The sequence below is a fragment of the Grammomys surdaster genome, unplaced genomic scaffold, assembly GCF_004785775.1.
Source record: "Grammomys surdaster isolate TR1022 unplaced genomic scaffold, NIH_TR_1.0 348, whole genome shotgun sequence".
Taxonomy (NCBI): Eukaryota; Metazoa; Chordata; class Mammalia; order Rodentia; family Muridae; genus Grammomys; species Grammomys surdaster.
The window spans coordinates 1,661,517-1,677,154 of record NW_021604767.1 but is presented as its reverse complement, the minus strand read 5'-3'; the positions used below and the strand labels follow the sequence as shown (position 1 = coordinate 1,677,154).

Below are 15,638 nucleotides of genomic sequence, written 5' to 3'. Positions count from 1 at the left end.
CCCCCCCCCCCCCCCCCCCCCCCCCCCCCCGCCCGCCCCCCGCCCCGGCCCGGGGCGCCCGCCGCCCCGCGGCGGGGCGCGCGGGAGAGAGAGAGAGAACATCCCCCAAAGTAAAAAGTGATAGTCTCACATTGGTTCAAGATTTTAAGGAAATTATCATTAAAACTGCAAATCAAAGGGGGTTTGTGAGTGAGGCCCTAGAGGCAGAGCCTGAGGCTGGTATGTGCAAGGGCCCTGGGTCCAAATATCTGTATATAATATAAAAGAGTGAACTAAAACAGAACAGTACATAGGATGAGAAATTCCAAACAGTAAGTGACATTTTCTAGTGTTCAAGTAAAATCAGACTATATAGACTACAGAGAGAACGCAGTGAGTAAGAGCATTTGCTGAGCAAACAGGAGGCCACACTCAGAGGGCACCCAGGTTAACGCCCAGGTACACCTCTGTGCTGCAGTGTAACACTAACGCTGTGAGGGATGAGCTTCTGGGGCTGGCCGACTGCTAGACTAGATGCTAGTCAGTGAGAGGCCCTGTCTCAAATGAATAAGGCAGAGAGTGATGAAGTGTGATGTCTGACATCCTCCCCTGGGCATTGTGTACCTGCATACAGATACATACACATGCATACACTGTCCTCACATACGTAACACACAAATGAGCATGCATGGACACACATGCAATACACTGCCACCCCCCACACATCCCACACACACATATACATATATATATACACACATACACTGCCCTCATACCATATATACATGTGCATGCATACACATAAGTTGCTACTCACATACACTGCCTCACACACAGACATATATGTCCGTACATTCATATACTTGCACTGCCTCCCACACAGACATCCACACACACATCCACCACTTCACACAGACAGACCGCACACACGCACACACACACACACACACACACACACACACACACACACACACACTTTTAAACCTAATGTAATTTTTTTAGAATTGCAGGACAGATATAGAAATACATTCACTGAGGCTATATTCCCATGGTCTATCAGTTGTCTTGAAGGCTTCAAATTATTCCTGTCAAAACTTCACTCAACACCTACTTCATATCACACATTGGCGACTGAAGTCAAACCAAAGAAAGGGAGTACCTTCACTTACCTACTAGCTGGCTGTTGAGAGAATGTTCCAATCAAATCAATTCACTTAATCTTTCCAGTAGATCTGATTATCGTTGGCTTTGACAAGACTCAGAGACTTCACCTAATGAAAATACAAACAGAAGAGCATTTACATCAGGGTGTGATGGCATCTGTAACTTAATACAAATCAAGGCGAGACCAACACCGTGCTACAAAACAAAAGTATTCAGTAACGGGATTAAATTTTGTAACTGGAGTAAAATGAATGCCATATATACCAAGTAGAGTCCTACAGTAATCACAAGAGTGTGTACGAGATTTTAAGAAAATCTAGTACCTAGATTCTGGCCTTATGACTGTTCACAGAGTGGTTACTACTAAGGCATGGGCTCAAGAGGCTTCTTCATTAGCAAAGATAAACAGTCCTTAGTATTGTTCCAGCATTCCTTCCACTAGTGTGACAAGACAAATGTCATATGCTTTGGTTAAACTTACTCGCTCATTTATTTCTGTGGTGTTGAGAATATAACTTGGGGCCTATACTTGCAAGCTAAAAGCCCTAGCATTGCACCCTGCACCTCCAGCCCATGCTGTGAGAGTATGTGTGCATGTGCGTGTGCCTGTGTGTGTATTTTAATTTTACTGAATTAACAAATACAATCACCCTTTGATGAACTACAAGATGGCTCAACACATTCTTTATCTTCGAACACCTTAAGCTGTAAGAATATCTCTATCTTTCCTTTTTTTGTTATACAATCCTTTCAAGGACATCCGAATACCAATGGTACCCAAGTTCATGATCCAGTTTGCAGCTATCTGCCAGGATGGGAGTGTGCAGAAGCTTGGCACTCTGCTCCTTCCCTTTGGCAGCTTTCTAAAGCAGACTAGGACTCGCCTCTCGTGATGCAGAACCCACTTGAAGACTCCTCCTTACTATATAAATTTTGTTTCATTTTGTGTGCAAGTATGTAGTGAATGCATGCGTGTTTGTGTATGTACCTGTGTACACAACATATGGAAGCCAAATGATGTCAGTGTCTTCCTCTCTGGATTTTTTTTAAGACAGAGTCTCTTGCTACACCTGGATCTTACCAACTGGACAGACTGGCCCCCTGAGATACACTTGTTCCTGCTTTTCCCAGAGTAAGGATTACAGACACACACAGAGATGTGGACACTTGCAGGCATGCACACATACTCGCACAGAATGAGCTAGGGGTGAAGGGCAGCGTTCTACACTCTTAGCTTGCAAGGGCAAGGCCTCGAGTTGTATTCTGAACAGTACAGAAATGAGTTGCATGCCTAGCTTTATGTTTATGTGTAGGTGTTTGGGGATCTAATCGGTCAGGTTTGTTCTCCCATTACGTTACTCACTGAGCCATCTCCCACCAAGCTTAAACATTCTTTAAAATATTTTTCTACTGCGTTTTCCTTGTACAGTGTGAAACTGACCTGTACAGACATAGAAGTCTAACATCCCTTTCCAGTCTTGCTCACTTCTTAGAATACAATTTCCTTAAATTATGTAATTTTTGCCTCCTAAGAAGTCTTAAATTTCTGAGCACAATCAGTTATTAGGCCCATATGTTAAAAGCCTTTTCACCTACACAGCTGCAAGCATCTTTTCTACATCTGTTGTTGGGGGGTAGCAGTGATTTCAAATGACAAGAAGACATTTTCAATGCTTGCAGAGCACCTAAAAGTGGTATGGCTACCTCCTGTCAAAGTTCAAGAGCAGTAAGGAAAATTCATTATTCACTCATGAGTAGCCTGATGACAAGACTGCCAGTGATTAGCACTGAAGATGAAATTATGTTGCCTATAAGCCAAGGTAGGCAAACTGAGACATTTTCTCAGAAATGTTCATTTCCTTACAAATAAACACAAATACACAGCATTGCAGTAGATCCCCAGCAACCCTATACTACAAAACACAGAAACATTTACAACTAGCTGAAGGGGCTGGGTCTGAACTGCCTTCCATTTTCCTGATGCCCAAACCACCCTTGGTACGAGCTGGGGTCAGGGCCCGGATGCGACTCAGTCATTGGTACTTTAGCCACTTCAGGAAATCAAAGAGTTCATCTGAACTTTGCATTTCAACCAGTTTCATCTTAGAAAATGTCTAACCCATAAAACAGTCTATCTATGTCTGTCTAGCTATGACTTGACCGTGCCTGTTAACCATTGGACTGTTACAGCTATGCAATAAATTCAACTAATGGACGACGCTGGGTTTGCATGCCTGGGGCTTGATGAGCGGCTTTCCCTGGTCATACACAGGGACCATGCGTTGTGAGTTTATAGGATGCTTCACGGGGCAGGGTAGTGCTAACCGGTTACAGCACTCATGGCAGTGGCTCACGGCATAGGGAGTAAACTTGAGTCACTGTGTCCTTATATATGTGAGCAATCTTCCAATACTCAAAGGACCAGAAAGGCAGATAGAAATGCATGCAGACTCCAAATACTGCCAACCTTACACTAGTCTATCACCACTATCACCACGCTAGCAGCTTGGTTAGTACAGCCGCCCTGCTTAACTACTTACTCATTAATTACTTACTCATTAAATACCTACTCTAGTTTTCCTTAGAAAAACATGACAAAACTGCTAATACTTGAACGAGGAAGACACTCCTATTCCTGTTACCCAAACACAATAATCCACTATTCACAACAACATGAACACACGTTATACATATGCCCTGTTACTGCATATGCATTCTTGTTTTTTTAATTATTACTCTGTAAGCAATTCTTTATTTCCATGTATCCAGACAGTTAATTTTTACCAACCACATATTGTTTCACAGAGTTAGAATGATGTCATTTCTTTCATTATCCCTGTATGTGGGAATTCTTCACAAGCTTTTATCTGTGTCACCAGAAATAAATGCTATTTTTGCATAATGATTTTAATATTATTATCAGAAATAATATTAAAGCAAAAGGTAGGAATACTTTATGAACTTATGTTTAATGCATACCAAGTTATTTAAACTACTTATAAAGCAGCCAACAATAAATAAGTACTAATTCAGCAAATTTCCTGACTTTGTACTTGATGCTTTTCAAAAAACACTTTATTCAACTAATAAGTTGTTCCTCAGAATCTTTTATTATTTTAAAAGTGACAGTAGTTATTTTCTCATTTAAAATAATTTTACTGCCTTTTATCTTTAATGAAAATTTTACCTAATTATGTAAGTTGACCATGTTTAGGTTATATGGCTTTGTGTTTGGGGGGGAGGAGTTTGCACACACGCCTGTGTGCATGTAAATATGTACATGTGTGCAGATGCCAATGGATGTCACAAGAGGGCACTGAATCTCCTAGAAGAGCAGTAGTTATAGGCAGTTGTGAGAAAACTGCTGTGGGTGCTGGAAACCAAACTCTGGCCTCTCTAACATCAGCGGTGAGCTCTTCAAAGCCCCGGTTGCTGAATTACTTTGCATCTGTATGTTGTAGCCTAAAGAGTCAGTTTCTGGCTTTTTTCTTTTTTCTTCCTTTTTCATTATCTCCATCGACATACTGAAGATGGAACTTTGATTCACACTGTGTAATACTACACGACTGGCACTGAACTACATAGTTCTGTGTTGTTCCACAGAAACATGCACGTCACGCTACATCAGTTAGCACTGTGTGCATGTGTCTGAGTCTGCAGTAGGACAGCCTTCTTTCTTGGTGATTTTTTTCCTAACACTCCTTGATACACATGTGTGCTTGCAATGCTCTGATCTGCTTTATTCCAGGTTCCTTAGCCTTCAGTCCCTGTGTTATATGCCCTTCATTTCAACCATACTCAAAAACTTCCGTTTGGATTATGGTTAAAATTGCACTGTGTAATAAATACAACACTTAAGTTGTAATGAATGGAAACGCCTCTTCTGGACTTTAGTTGTCCATGGTAACCAGGCACACCAGATTATAAACTATCGCTATGTATATAACACGTGACTAGACATTTAATATATACTCGTCTTCTGTTGGTCTCCTTGTTTCCTTTCCTGCTCCTGTTTTATATGCTAAAAATACAGCATTCCTATCCAACAACTAATTGCTAATTCCCTTTAAGCCCCCCCACCAGAATAATATTCTCTGAAGGTGATAAACCAGTGATTAAAAAGAAGTTAAGTATTTTTAAGTCATATGTTAAATAAAATAGCTTAATTTTCTTGACTGAGTTCAAACTGTTCATAAACACAAGTTCCAAAAAGGATTCCCCATCAGCCATTTTATTTTCCCCATCTGAAGAGCCATGTAGCTCATTTAAAACAAGAATGGATGGCTCAGACAACCTAGTACAAAGTACTTTCCTCTCTCTTCCTTCTCCAGTGTCTCCTGATTCTTCTGTTATTTAAGTTTCAACTCAAAGACAGGGAAAGCAGAGTATAAATGGCCTGGAGTTATAATAAAACAATCAGGCCTGGTGACGCAGGCCTACTTCTCAGCACCCACAAGGTAGAGTCATGAAGATGAGGAGTTTAAGGTCAGCTACATTGCAAGTTTGAGACCAGCCTGAGCGACATGAGATCTTCGTACAGTAGAAATATTTGAAACTTATTTTTTTGTACAGTCTAGATTTTGCTGTGCATGCTAATTATAGCCATATGTCATTCTCTTGATTTAGTGGCTACTCTATAGGTACTTGAAAATGATCTCACATTTCAGATAGCCTAAGTGGTCCATATATCCAGACTCTACGTTGACAGGCAAGAGGTCAACACGCAAAACAGAAAGAAAGCAAGTCAATTACCTCTGTGAGAGTGGGCACCTAAGGACTGAGGCCGGTTCTGTAATGACTTGAAAAGCCACCTTAGGTGTCGAGTTGTGTGAAAGTATGAAATACAAGTGGCATGTTTCTCCGCTTTACTGAAGAAACAGAGCAGATAGTTCATCTGAACCATGTTTCCTGAAAGACTGCAAGATGTCTACAAATTTTCTTCCCTGGAGTTCAAAATAGCAAGCTGAGTAGGAGTGAATACTTTGAGACAGAAAGAAAAAAGGGAGAGAAAGGAAGGAGGGAGGGAGGGAGGGAGAGGGGAGAAGAAGGAGGAGGAGGAGGAGGAGCTAAGGAGAGCAAACCATGCTGTCTGGTCCATAGTGTGAGTGGTCTGCAAGAGGCCATGAGAGATGTGTATGGTTTGTGTGAAATAATAGTTTGAGCCAGAATACACATACAGTTCATATGAATTCACAGAGAATCTCCTGGTCATATCTCATGGTACGTGTGTGTGTGTGTGTGTGTGTGTGTGTGTGTGTGTAAAGGTGGACCCTGGATGTCTTCCTCCCTTATATTCTGAGACAGCATATCTCTGAACTTGGAGCCTGCTACTTTGCTAGACTGGCTGGGCGATTAGCCCCAGAGATTCTCCTGTGTCTACCTTACCCAGGTTTTATCAAATGGGTGCTGGGGACCAGAACTCAGGCCTCATGCTTGCATGGCAAGTGCTTTGCTGATGGAACCATCTCCTAAGTGGGACCAGTTATACATAAAGACTAAACTAACAGCATCAGAGGTAGAGCAAGCAGTTCTCTATTATAGTCAGATACTTTCCTAATAGAACTTTCGTTGAAGATGGCTGTGGTCTTGGCAGTGCTTTTTAAAACACACTTAACACGGGAGTTTGTTAAATTAAAATGTTGGTTCTGGATCCTGTAGGTCTGAGATGAGGCCCAAAAATGGATCATGTGGTAATATGAGAGCTGGAGTTTGAGAAGCAAGATTCTAGTTAATAGCCAGCCAATTACAGATGCTTGCTAAGTACCAGATTTTCCATTAGACACTAAAGGAAGTAATAAAGTCTATGATATGAACGCCGAACAGTACACACACACACACACACACACACACACACACACACACACACAGAGTGTTTTTTTAAAGTGGGTGCCCAATGCTAAACTATGTGGTCAAGATCATAGGAATAATAACTGCTGAGACCAGGGAGAGTTCAGTTTAGTAAGCAGCAGCTGCCGATGACTTCGGATGTTCGGAGGGTACAGGCCCTAGGGTGGAATGAGACATAGACAGGAATCTTCATTCAAGAAGGGCTCCCAGGGCAAGCAAGAGGGTAGGGTTTAGACAGCTACAGGAAACCTGCTTTGAGTCATAGATCCTGTCAATGGAGACTTCCAGCTAGAATTCACTTTTAACCAGGCGAGGAAAAACCTCAGCTCTGCCTAATAGTTTCAGGACTGAGAGTTACAATCTTATGCTGAGGTCTGGATAGCTTGCCTTAGGCCTGGGCAAGGAACCTCTACTGGCAAGAGTAACAGTGTTAGGAATGTAGATGGAGCAAAAACTTATCCTTGCATTTTTATATACATACATATGCATGTATACATGTCTCTAACGGCAGCAACTTTAACAGCATTAGGCAGCAATTTTTTTACTGTGACATAATTCATCATTTTCTGTTAGTGTCTGAATATTACTTTGGTTGCAAAAATAAATGTCTCTCCTCCTATGAAGTACTTTGGGATGGCACATACCCACACAACACCCTCAACGACAGCACCCTTCTTCCTTTTCCTCCCACACTGGCTGACAATAGGAAGAAACATACCCAGATACAGAATGAAATCATTAATGAATTATACCTTAGGTTTTCTTTTTTTTTTTTTTTGAACCTTCTCTGAGACATTTTCCTGCTAGCCCACATTATAGTGTTATATACTGCACAGCAGATTCAATGGTGGAACAAGAGGGAGTTGAAAAGATCCATCAAAGTGACAATTCACCGGGAAGACTACTCTGAAGAAGGTTAACACAGGGCTGTGGGTGCCTAACTGCCACCAGCAAGTTCAAGAGAAACATTTGGGAAAGGATTAGGACAGACACATCACCATCCCTGGGTCAGGTTAGCCACCTGACCATTCTACTTATGTGGGCAATAAAAGAAATGGATACCATCATCTTAATAAAACACAGAGAAACGAGCTTGGGATGCCACTGTGTACCATGCTTCACACTAATGTTAACTAGCTTACTGCATTAACTGTTCCAGATACATGTATGTCTTAGCAAACTCCCCTGTGCTATCTGTCCCCACAAGAGAAATCAGAATTTAGGGAGCACGTGATTCTGCCATTTCAAAACCCCGAGGTTTGAACATCACAAGTTACCCATTATGACACAGGTACTAGGTTAGCCCTGGAACTCAGTTTCCTCCAGTGAATTTTCTCCCTCCACCGGTCCCATTTAGGCCCAGACTTTCACACACTCACTAATGTTGACAAAGTGTTATTAGGGTAAGTGTTCTAAATGAAGTCTAACTTATGAATAGCTGTAGAACGTTAAATACGGTGCAATCAGGTGATCACTGGTAAGACCATGGAGCCTGTCTTCCACAAACCTCTCCACCTTTCTACTCAGAACCCTGAGAGCCCTTCCTGATACCCTCACTTAAGTAAGTCATGCAAGCAAGTCAACTTCAACTATCTCATTTTGCTAAACCCACAACAGCAAAAGCGATCCAAAGTTTCACTGGAGGTGACCAGACAAACAAACAAACAAAAACAAAAACCAAATCACATAGTGAGTTTCTGAGAAAAGAAGTTAAGAGAAAAACAAAGCCAAACATGAAATCTTGGGGCTGCCCAAATTTAACTTGAAGAAGGAAATCGCTGCCGGTGAAGAGACATACTCAGAAGCGGGGCTTTGCTAGAACAGGACGCACAGTCTCTCCTCTGTGGGAAATATCATCACCAAATCTAGTGAGATACATAGCAAGTGACTCTTGCCATATAAATCAGGACATGACAGGTTTCTTTTGGGTTCTCAGAGGCTGTTTCTGTTTGAATTGAACTGGCACTTCTGAATGCAGACCATTGGTAATAACTCTCCCGCACTGAACACCCATAAAGTGTGCACAGCTTTGGGCTCATCATGGAACTTCCAGAACCATTTCATACTCCTTGGTAGCTAGCTATCACTGTAATCCTCTGTGTTCACGTGTCCACCTACAATTAGGTGTCCACCAGAAGTCAAGAGGTCCTATCTGCAACAGCATGGCTTCTAACAAGCTTGGAGCTGTGGTTGAAACAGCGTTCAGCTGAGAAAGACTTCTCCTGCCAGAACTTCGGGAATCCGGCTGCCAGGCCTAGACTAAAACAAGGTCAAAGCATCCCCATGAGGAAGCCGTTCAACTAGCTGGGTTGGTTTCCCTGAACCAGGCCTAGAAAACCCTTCAGACTAACAATAGACCTGGCAAAAAGCTGTTTGTTGTCTTCCTCCACACAGAGGGGCGGATCCTCCTCCCAAGTGACGGGCAGGGTGCAAAGCTGTCTCCAGCAGACACCAGAAGAAAGCACAGCTAAGCAGAGCAGTCAAGGACAGCCACTTGTGGCTCAGACAAAGGCATACTCTTTCAGCCTCAGGACTAGGACTGTGGAAATATATATTGCAGACAGGACATCCCTCCTGGCACTCACTATGAGTGAAGCCCAGGCCACAGCAACAACAACCTGGCCAGAGGACAGCCTGCACTGCACATCAAAGCTAGAAGCCCTGGGAGGCTGGCCTGCAGCCAAAGATGCTGAGAGCTGCTGGGTAGTGCACTGCCCAGGACAATAGGGAAGGGTCCTGGTAGAATCTATGAATTCCAAGCACTGGGGAGGTCTTCTCAGAGATCCTGCCCTCTCCTGTCAGAGACATGATTTAATCTCTTTGAAGAAATAAAAAAAAAGGAAAAGAATATACATTCTTCAGCTTCTCTGTCTGACAGACAGACACCACAATGCAAGCTGAAAGCACTCCGGTCCCTCTAGCCTCCAGCCAAAGTCCCAAACAATAGAGCTAAGTGAGATGTGGCACCCCCCCCACCCCATCTGAACGTGGGCTTTAAGTGAAGGGAATAATCGCAAACATTTCAATGCAAACATCACAGTAGCACTGCTACAGCCTCCCAGATATTTCCCACCAATTCTGTCTAATTAGAGTCACATCAAATGTTAATTATAACCTGACAGCTGTATGATCTGCCAGGGCACAGCTAGCAGTCCTTTTTTAGGTAACAAGGATTGAAGGTGAGGCTTCAAACTCTGGCTCACAAGCATGACACAGCTCCTGCATGAGAAGACCCTACTGAAAAGGTTTAGCCACTTACTCAACAGAAACAGAACAAGCTGGGAACTCACCTTAGGCTCATGGGTTTTAAAGGTAAGCAAACAAGAGAAACCCTGCCCAGTGTGAGGGTTCTGTGAACAGATCAGTCTGGGCTGGAAAGGGGCTTACAACTTTGAGGATCTGAGTTCTGATCCAAGGATCACCACATATATAATGGCAGACACCCAGTGCTGGGTGATCTTCTGTCTTCTGGCTAGCATCATTGACCTCTGAGTTCAGAGCGAGACCCTGACTCAAAAAATAGGGTGGAGAGTGACTGAGAAAAACACTTGTTGTTGACCCCTAACTCACACACAGACACACACAGGAACGCACTACAAACCTATAAAAGATAGAGAAATATCTTCCTTTTGTTGGTCTTGATATGTGACGGCTGAAAGCTGCCATCCTTCAAGTTCCTTTAGAATAGAGCAAACAGCAGAGACACGGGACTTTTGCAACCTTAAAGTGAGTGGGTTCCCTTTGAGGAGCCACGCTGCACAAACGTTCATGAGAACAGAGAGGGCCTGTCAGGTCCTCTCCAGAGGAGATGTGTATGAGTTGAGGTCACTCCGCACTAATCGGGCCTGCACATCACGGGTGTAAGGCCAGCAGCACATGCCCCATTAAACAAGCAGTTTTTATCATAGCTCCGCCTGTCATCCCTAATGGCATGCTGGGGGAGGAAGAACTTCCAACTCCTTGCTAATCCGGTGTGGGGATGCCAAGGTACAGTGTTTTACTTGATTGCATAAAATGAAGAGCTATTTTCAGCTTCTGAATCACTGTCCTGGCTCCTTCCACCAATCCTAAAGCTGTATTGTGAGACTCTCAAAATATCTTTTCTCTTCGACTTTCACTTATTTTGACATAAGCAAACATTTAAAGGAGTCATGGTAAGTCTCCAATACGTGAAACTATACAGGGAATAGGTAAAAAAAAAATAAGAGTTTACAAATATTTACCATTTATAGTGGTCACTGTTAGAGGGACAGTGGGCAGCCAGCACTTAGCAGGACTCCAGTTCCCCAGGTCACAAACAATTTTGTTTTAGTCACTTCTGAAGAGGACTTTGAAGAAAAACATAACAGTAATGGAAATTTCAAAGCTTCTAACTGATATAGGAAGAACCTTCGCTATTTCTGTGATTATTCCCCCGGGACTTGTACTGACTGTTCGAAAAACAGGATGTTTTGTTTGTTGTTCTTCATAAAGGACAACCAAGCCAGTATCAAGACTCAAAAGCCATCCAAGCTAAGATCCATGTGAAGTCTGGTGATATTCAAAAAACCAAATGGAATTTCTACTCACGTATTTAATTTTTTTGCTTAACGTGAGATGACCTCAGGGGGGAAGTGAGTTTCTTGTTTTTATGGATGCCAAAAGGGAAAGACAGTTACATAAGACCACTCCGCACCCGCTCTGCATCCGAGCGCCAAGAATTCCACCCTAACTACAGCTGAGTCTTCACAGCTAAAGCTTTGTATTTGTACAATTAGCTGAGATTAATGTGTAGTAACTAGATACTGGTTCCATGGAGTCAGAACATGCTACATCCGATCAAGGAGGACTGATGGTTTTGATTTTTTTATGAAGCCAGAAAAGACATCATTTTAATATCTGACTGCTTAACAAACTTTACTGCCTGATGAAATACAACTTGCTCCCTATTTCAACCGCTGTAAGATTCTAAGGACCCCAATGACAATTCTCTCCTGGAGTTGCTGAGATGGACGGTACTGTGATCAAACCGTTCACACAAAATTGATCAATTTAACAGAACTGGATTTCAAGATGACCTAAAATGAGTACAGGCCACACACACCAAGCGCCATCTGTGTCCAGACCTGGAACGGCCTCTCAATGAAACTTGAGTTTTCCTCCAAATACTTTCAACTACATAAATGGAAGGATAGGTGCCCCTTCCCCGATCCTAATCCCCAGGAGAATGTAGGACACGGGAGGTAGGAAGTGTGGAACATGGCTCAGCAATCTGAAGCAACTAGTTGGCTTCTGCTTTCTCCAGCTACTTTTCAAAGTGCCTCAAAAAAAATCAAATGAAAACTGCTTGCTGCCATCGTCCCATCACGGGTCTCCATTCAAGCCCATAAAGGCGAGAACGCTCTTCCAAAGTTCTACGGGCTACATTTAACTAACAAGGCTTGATGATAATGATGATGATATGTGTGTATGTGATATATATATATATGGTTTATATATGTGTGATGTATATGTGAGATATATATGTATAATATATGTGTATGTGTATTATATATCATGTAATATATATTAGATACCATTTTATGTAACATAAAATACAAAATATAAAATTTAGAAAATAAACTATGGAATATATAATGTATAATGTAATATAAAATGTATAATGTATGGCATGATATATGACATGCTATATGATATGTGGTATATGATGTATTATATATGATGTATAATGTAAGATGTATAATTTAATGTATAATTTAGAGTATGGATTATAGAATAAATATAGAATATAGAATGTATAACATAATGTATAATATATAATGATCTATGATGTAAAATATAATGTATGTACATTATATATAATATATTAGGCACAATTTTGATATCTAACTATTCCAGTCTCTGTAACTGGCTATTTCTGTCATCTGTTAGTCTTTTACACATTGTGCTATGTCATTGGAAGGTTACAAAAATTATCTTTGACCTCAAAAAAAAAAAATCACATGATCAGAAGAAATAAGAGAAGTGCAGCCTTTCAGGTTACTGTATGGCCCCAGGAGGGGTAGATGGCTTGTGTCAGGAGAGGTCTGAGAGAGGAGATTCTGAACACCCAGCAGCCCACAGCTTCCAGGGAGGCAAGGAGAAAACCCAGGGTGAGAGGAAGCATGTTCTATTGGAAAAGAAACTCACACTGAGGTGCCCTAAGGCACATCTGAGGTAGAAATATCCAAAAGGGAGCAGCTGTGCTTCCAGGTATAGAGCCCAGTGGATTTGCGTACATATACAACAAATGTGCAAAATCCAGCTGTATCCATGAGCACGGAGCAAGGCTCAGAGCAAGGGTTCTGTAAAAACCCTTCAGAAACTGCAGGCTGTAAGAGGTCCTTCTGGTGGCTGAAAATTGGTTAAGTCATGAAGACAGGTGTGTGTGTAAGAGGCTGAAGCAGCCTCTTGATCGGCAGCAGCCTGGGCAGAGAGCCCCTAAAACAAAGGAGTGAGAGTCAGTGATGGTAAATACAAATCCAAATCCACTGACGTCAATTGCCAGCTGACACGTGACCGTGTCATTGAGTTTCAAAACCAGGAAGCTACTGCAATATCAACTTAGGTGGTCAAGATGATGTCCAGTTAGGAACAAACAATGTAGAAACTGGGAAAGCCCTGGGACCTGTTTTATCATTTTTCCCAAGATGGAAGCGATTTCAACATTTTTCAGTTTCCCATGTTGAGAAGTCTTTAATGGAAAGACCTGAGGGGAGAAAATAACAAAGTCTTAACAAGATTTTACAAGATTAAATTTTGGCCACAGTGAAGAAATAATTATGACTTGATTGTGTTAAAGTAAAACTTCAAATTCTCAACAATTAGCTAACCACTAATATTGATTTATGGACCTCGGCGAGCCTTTAATCAAAGGAATACGCTGTTCAGCCATAAAAGGAATCAGTAAGAAGTCACACAGGACTGCGGAAACCGTACATAGTGAAGTCTAAGCAGTGGTGACTTTCTACCAGATATTTCCAAGCTGAGAAGATCGTCCACTTAAGTCCCTGCTCTAAGGCAGCATTTTAAATAAATGCAATAACAACCACTTCCACTGGAAAATCTAACCAACGTTATTAATATTTGAGACAAAGAGGGGGTCCAAACCACCTGGCTAAAGGACATTTTCTCTAGATGTTAGTCCTAAGCCTGGTTAAAGGCAGCAGTGAAAGCCCATGGTGAAAGTTCTCATGCTCAGCACCTAAGGGTGCCTCAGCACCAAGACAGAGGATGCGCCTGGCCCTACCATGTTCTCATCTCGAAAGTCATTACATAACAAAGAAACTGTCACATTGAAAACATTCAACAAGAAACCAGTCCAACTGAAAAACTCATCGCATTACCCTCTGATGGTTTGTTCTAAGCAGTGGTGCTAACTGAAAATCTTTCAATTCATGGGATTGAAAATTCAGAGGAGAGTGTGTGTTCCTTTCGACCTTAGAGCATTACTTATGAGCTTGGTATCTGAGGAATACAACATAAACAGAAGCATTTTCTTATTTCTTTTATAAGATAGTATTTTTCTGAGTACTTTGCTCTTAAGTCTTAAGAGATGTCAGGAAAAAAGAAAATAAATACAAAACTAGACCAACAAGAAGGAACAACTTCAGCAGGCCTGAAACACACAAGACCTAGAAGCAGATGCTGGCACCTAGCCAAGAACAGGGCCCACTTGCCTTCAGTCTGAGTGTTGACTCCCACAGATACCCCAGGTATTACCCAATGCCTTTATGAGACACAACAGTTCACTCTGATGGTCCAGACTCTGTTACAGCCACCCTGGTTTCTATAAAGTAATGACTTAAAATTTGATCTTCCTGCTGGAAATGTTAAGTAAATGAGACATGTAGAAATCCAAATAAAATCTGAACCATCAGAGAACAACAAAAGTGGCTGGCATTTACTGACCTTGTGGGCTGCAGCACTGTCTTAAGTGATTGCTGTTTCCCATGAATCTCTTATAAGACAGGTAAAATTATTTCCTACCATCAACTCACTGTTGACCACTCAAGGCCTCAGGAGTTTGAGGAACTTGTCCATGCCTATAGAAGAAGTGCAGAAGACTTTTATTGATTGATACGTTTATGTATTTGGAGGGTTGCACACTTGCAAGAGTCGGTTCCCTCCTTATCCCCTGTGGGTTTCTGGGATTGGCCACAAGCACCTTGACCCAACCCATCGTGTCATCTCAAAGGCCCTAAATCCTCTGAGACAAACTTAGGATCTATAACAGATGGAAAAGAAGACAACCTGGCCATGATGTCTCATGTCTTTAATCGTAGCACTTGGGAGACAGAGGCAGGCAAATCTCTGTGAGTTCAAGGCCAGCCTAGTCTACAGAGGGAGTTCTAAGACAGCCAAGGCTACACAGAAAGACCCTGCCTCAAAATAAAGTAAAATGAAATAAAATAAAACCAAAAACACAATAAGGAAAGAAAGAGAGAGAGAGAGAGACAGAGAGAGAGAGAGACAGAGACAGAGACAGACAGACAACACACCTCGAAGTCATATGCACCCCATTTTCAAATTCAAGTTTTACTTACTCATGTGGTGCTGGGACTGAACCAGGAAGAGCTAAAGACACGGGTTCATGCTGAGATGGTGTAACTGCCATGCCTCAATGACAA

General features: G+C 42.0%; 1 protein-coding gene across 3 annotated transcripts in view; it reads right to left on the bottom strand.

Annotated features, from left to right (window-relative positions):
* Hivep2 (human immunodeficiency virus type I enhancer binding protein 2) overlaps window positions 1–15,638 on the bottom strand; it is a 184,391-nt gene that overhangs the window by 83,337 nt on the left and 85,416 nt on the right. For all 3 annotated transcript variants that reach the window (XM_028779205.1, XM_028779203.1, XM_028779204.1), the window contains exon 2: window positions 1,149–1,250. The gene's annotated coding sequence lies outside the window, so the exon portion shown is untranslated. The remainder of the gene's footprint in view (window positions 1–1,148; window positions 1,251–15,638) is intronic.